We start from the raw sequence: 6507 nt of genomic DNA on the forward strand, positions 1-6507 counted from the left end.
AAAAAAAACTAATCCTATTGTGTTGTATTTTTATAACATATTACAAAATATCCTATAAATTGTTTTTAATTTAGATAATATTCTTATTATTGTAATAATTCGTTTAAAATCTTTAAGATAACTTTTATTTTCTCAACATATGGATGGAATTCATATCAATTTTTTAAAATTTTATTTAGCGAAATGTTGTAAAACAAACCAAAAAAGATCCACCTTCTTTTTGAGTGCAAATTGCATGAAAATTCAATTGGTTACTAACTAAGGTGGGTCGTTTTTGGGTTTTTTTTCGAATTTCAAATCGTTATAGCGGTTGTGAATGGTGAAGACAAAGAAGGGGTTAAAATATAATCAAAATCAGTTAATATCTTATGATGCCCGCGCATCGGCTCTAAAGGTTGAAAAATATATTAAAAAATGGTATTTTTACAAAAAAAATTAACCAACGTAATATCTTTTTTTTTAATAAAATAGCTTTTGACAACTCTTATATGAGCTAAATATTATGTAGGAAAAAAATTGTTCAAGGGTAAGGACTTCCGGTCGCATAGCGTTTTGAAATTTGTCGAAATATGGCAAAATTCCTATTTTTACGATTTTTTTTTTAATTGTTAGGTATTTACTACTTGGTAAATTATTATTTTTACCAAATTTGAAGTAAAAATGAAGTTCACACAATCAGTGAATGCTATGAACTCGTTGAAGATTTAAAAATGTGTCGGCCAAGAAAAATTTGACTATTTATCATTCTCCTCGCCGGACAGTTGTGCATTTGGTGCTTTATGGCGTCAAAAATCATTTACACGGCAATTTCTTGACAAAAAGTCATGAAACTTGGAACACTGAAGCATATTAGTATGAGAATTACGAAAAATCTTCCAGCTTTTAATTAGTATTCTTATGTACCAATATAAAATTTAAAAAAAAAAATTCAAAAATAAAAAAAAACTTTAATTTAAAAATAATAATATTTTTTTTGTTTTAAATCAATTTTTTTAATTCAAATTTTCTGAAACGGCAAGAAAAGGAACCCAAAGGTTAAAAAAAAATAAAATTGGAAGCATGTCACTGCTTTAAAAAAAAAAATGTGTGTACGTCAGCACTCAGAGATCACAAAATTATATTTTGTTTATTTTTTTCATAAAAAAATATTAAAACTAGCATATAAAATATTTTAAGTAGGTAATGTTGACCTAAACATTAAAAAAAAAAGAAAAACTTACATGCCACACAAAACTTAAACTAACCCCTGTCTAAAAGCATTAGAAAACATAACATACATTACCAAAACAACCTGCCATAAAGACAAATCCAACACGTTTTTCATTTTAACAATAAATAATTCATCACTATAACCCAAACATTCTATTATCTACTCTACATCTACTACCTACAAGTTCACCACACTAAAATGTCCAAAGAAACACTACATCATTCATCAAATACAAATTATGTTACATTCTTATTCCATTTCGTATCCTTTTTTTGCTGTTTAAAGGATAAATACCCAAACTCAAATTATATCCAAACATGGCCGGAGATGAACATCACCAAAATAAACTTGAACACAAAAAAAAAAGATGAAAAAAAAAACACGAAAAACAACAAATAAATTGACGAAAAACTATGAACAAAATAAAAAAAAGAGGTCAACATTAACAAAAATACTAAATAGGATGAATCATCAACAACAACTGTCCTAGGTATTTAAAATCTGTCTCTTATTCTATCCCATTCCCTTTTTTTGGGAAAAGAAAGGAAACAAAAGAAGATGTAGAAAAATTACTGAAGCATAAACATAATTTAAATTAATTACACCAGGACATCAAATATTACGAAAATCCTTTATTTCCATTTAAAATAGCGCCTCCATCTAACCCTACCCCTCCATATCACACTAAATGCTTGGGTGGGTGGTTTGTGTGTACTTGTGTAGGACGAAAGCTTAAATGTTCACTCTTTATAATATAATGATGTCCTGGAAATATCAGCTGACTCATTCCCTTTTTATTTAATATGCTATGCCCACTCAACTGTTATTGTCTTGGAATATAAATGGTGTGCAAAGTATTCGATTATCATAACCTAACATGCGGTTTGAAGGACAAAAAAGGATACCAAAGAGAAAAAAGGACCTCCAGAGGCAAAAAAAAACACATCTCTAATGAAAAAAAAAGAGTAAAAGGTTACCAATGGCAAACATACTAAATCTACATACGCCTTGAACCCATCATCTCCATATACCCGTACCCTCACAAAGAAAAGGACGAAACTCTGTTTACTGCGAAAGATGTAATTAATTAACACCTCACCGCTAACACCAGCGATTTTTGCCTAAATTCATCTTCTATATTCCATGAGAGTTGGTTGGTTTGGTGAGGTAAGAGATGGTAGATCTAGCTAGTCCAACTTTGTTATTGCCTAGATAAGGATTGGGGTGTCCCTGTGTGTGTTGGTTGGTGTTGGTGTGTCTGGGAGCCAATCCTTTCCTTTTTCCTTGTCACCCAAGGCTTGAATCGTTTCAGTCCATCCGGTTTGGACTTGGTCGTTGTCGTTGGACATGATATAAGCCAACACTACCTTCATCGTAGTCCTTTTTTACAAAAAAGTGGTGGTGGTTAGCTTCCAAATTTCTCTTCCTTCTCCCTTCTCTTTTTTCCCTATCAACGACTAAACCTTTTTTTACCACTCGCATTTGTAACTACCATCAGCTTTTGAAATGAGAAAATAAAATGCAAACAAAACACGAAACGACAAAAAAGGATAATAAAGGATCAACCCAAATAAGTTTAAGAGGGGTGAAGGAGAGACCTCTTCCAAGGAATCAACTCTTTCATGGATATTGATAATTTACGCCAGCTGATGCCACACACCATATCGCATTTAGGTGAACGAGAATCTTCTTTTCTGGTACCTATTATCCTGTGATTGCTTTAGAAATGTCTTTTAGGGCATCACAGCAATTGTCATAAAATAAACGCCATAAGATACAAACTGTCACAATGGCATTGGAAGACGAAGACTCGAAGTCGATTGATTTTTTTTTTTTTATTTATTTAGTGTCGCCTTTCAGTATGTTAACGCGAATTCCTGTCAAGGATATATTCATGCGATATATTGTACGCTCATACAAATACAAAAAAAAAAGACGCAAAAGCTGGGTAATGTTTATTTCATTTGGACTTAATGAAATTTATAAGGAAATACACCAGCTTAAGAGAGATATAGGAAATTGAGGAGAAAAAGGACTAAAGGACGAAGCAGAAAAAAAGAAACAAACTTATCTTGGAAATAGTGCTAAATGACTTTGCCTTAACTATCTTCCCGGCCTTTTTATTACTACTATTTTATCCTGCCGAAAAGCAAATAGAATATAAAAATAGGATATGCCAAATTCATTCGGGCCATATTGACACACTGACTATGGCATTGGCATGTGATGGTTTTGGCTTTAACTTTAGCCTTAGCTTTGCCATCCATCGACAAACGACATCGTTGTCGTCGTCGGCCTCGACTTCAATTCGACTTAATGATTCTAAATAATCATTAAGGGTTTGGTCTTGGTGGTGCTAGGCTAGTAAATGGCGACGAAGAATATCATGGTGGTGCGGTATTAGATTTATATGGCAAAGGTTAAATGGTTGATGAATTTCTTACAAATATACCAAAAATGTATATAAAACAGAAGATGCGGAAAAGCTTAGTGGTTGTTAATTTGTTTTTTGCTATAATCTAAGATGATGGTGCTGAAGGCCATTTAAACGTTAGTCTTTTTTTTTTAAATATTTTTTTCTTCATTTTTTATTTAAGAGACAAATCATTTGCAACCGAGAAGGAAAGAGAATTGAGGGATTACGTGATATTATGGAAGGAAATTAGATTGACAGAAGATATAGAGCAAAGAGTCTATTTAAAAAGTCGTTAATCTATTAACATTAATTTGGTATTTGTGTGGAATCTCAATGAATATGATAACAAACACGAGCATGAATGAAAAGAAAATGAGAAGAAATAAATTTTAGAAAATATTGAAAGATGTTTCAAGGTCAATTTGGTTTTTTATATTATAGTTGTTGACTTTATTGATTTTATTTATAAGTAAGCAGAAAGTTATCTTTGGTCTCGAAAAAGATTAATGGCTTTAAGTATAAGTAAACAGATATTTTTCTTCTTAAAATTAATTTAAGGATGCCATAACGTAATTTAAGTAAAAAATTTAATTTTTCTGTGAAAAAAAAATAAATATTTTTTATTTAAAAATTGCAAATGACAATGGAGTTGAACTTAATTTCTATTTTTAGGCTAGAATCTTGTTGTCATCTTAAAACTCTAGCAGAATTGCATATTGAAATAAAATGCACGACTGGGTCGCACGAACTTGCTCTTAGAGTAGGGCTGTAAAAGTAACGACAAAGTGAGTACCCGCATGTATACGTTACTTTTGATACTAGTACCCGCATCAATAATATCGTTACTCGTTACTTTCGTATGTTTCGTATTTTTCGTATATTTCGCATGTTTCGTATGTTTCGTTACTTTCGTTACTTTCGCATGCTTCGTATGATTCGTACATTTCGTATATTTCATGTATTTGTTACGTTTCGTATCAAAAAAATTAAAAAAAAAAAGCATTTGTATAATCTAAGTTACATTTTAAGGCCATAAACATTAAAATTAGTTCCGGCGTTCTCATGTTATAAGAGCTTGAAGGTAGCTATATTGAATTTTTTTCGATTTTTTTTTAATCAAACGTGGAAACTTTTTTGAATTTTTTCCTAATTATTCGACAAAACATTGGTAATTTAATGTTTATATTGGTTCAGTAATCTCATCACAATTCTTTAAAGACCTTTTTTTGAAAAGTACATCGTGCAGATCTCGGAATATTAACACTTTAATACAACCATGTCGAACAATTTTTCATTTATTTTTTCTTTGAGAGTGGTTTTCAAACCTCGTTTTCTCTGCTTTTTTTGTGTTGAAATTTTGCACTGAAAATAAACAAATTTTTTGAAAAACCAAAATAATTTTGTACATTATTAAGCTACATTTCAAGACCATTAACACCAACGCCATAAACACATTGGTTGCGCACGGGCATATTTTGGCCACATTGAGTAAATACCAAAACGTCTGTCTTGATATTTCTATATAAATTTATAGATAACACAACGATTTATTGATCCTTGGCAATAATGTTTTTATCGAGACAAAAGTCTATCTGGAGTTAGCATTATATGACTACGGTAACGATACGGATACGAGATGCGAAATGCGACAAATTGTGTGTATCACTTTGTTTCGCATCTCATACATCGGATTTAGTATTGAAATTGGAATCGCTTCGTTACTCGTATGTTTCGTTACTTCAGTACCCAGTAACGAAACATACGAGTAACGATACTGTTTAGAAAGTAACGTTTCGTTACTCGTTACTGAAGTGAATACCAGCATTTTAGTAACGAATACATACGATTTGCTACAGCTCTATCTTAGAGTTCAGGTTTCTTAAAATTTTAAGTCTTTTTATAGAGAAATTTGGAAAATGTAGGTACCTACTATATACTCATAGGTACAAAAAAAATTTAAAAAAGAATTAAATTCGTTTTTTAAATAAATAAACTAAAATCTGAAATCAAAATGCCCTCCAAAACAAGTATGCAGTTTTGATTGATACCTATAGGTATTAAAAATAGTTTTAGGAAAAAATTCTCAAAACCGTTAGAGCCGTTTTTTAAAAAACTAATTTTTTACAAAATTTCAAAAAAAATCAATGTCCCGTTTTCGAAAATTTGATTTTTCAAAAATTTCAAAATTTTTTTAAAAATCCAAAAATTATTCTTTTTAAAATTTTGTTTTTGGCTTATATTAAAATTATATAAATGCTTCTTCACAAAAAGTTTCGTTGAAATCGAATAAGCACTTTCCGAGATAATCGGATTTGAAAAAAAAAAACGGTTCTATGGCAGGTACCGTTTATAATGATTTTCAAAAAAAATTTTTTTATTAGGAGGTAGACCTTGTCTTAAAACTTACATTTGAATTTTTTAAACAAAATCGTTGGAGCCTTTTTTGAGCAATTTCAATTTTACTTAAATCGGTATATGACAAGTACCGTTATTTTTGGTCAATTTTTTTTTTGTACGAATGCATAACTTGATATGTACTACACCTAAACTTCAATTTACAAATAGAGTTTTAACCAACTGTATTTAAATGACACCGTACATTTTAGTAACCTTTTGCAGAACTATGTCCACCACTAATTTAAAAGGCCAATTTGTCCAAAAATAAGTGACAAAATAATAACTCACAACACAAACTGCACTAAAACCATCATCAACTCCCATATATCCGATGCCAAACACTCCCATCCAATTTAAAAAAACAAATCTCTTTTTAAACGACAAAAAAAAACGAACAGAAAAAAATCCAATACAAAAAAATCCAAATCAATATTCAAATCTATTTGATCATCTCCTCCTCGTTAACATGTCTACAATTTCTTTT

Source organism: Episyrphus balteatus, chromosome 4 (genome assembly GCF_945859705.1).
Source record: "Episyrphus balteatus chromosome 4, idEpiBalt1.1, whole genome shotgun sequence".
Taxonomy (NCBI): Eukaryota; Metazoa; Arthropoda; class Insecta; order Diptera; family Syrphidae; genus Episyrphus; species Episyrphus balteatus.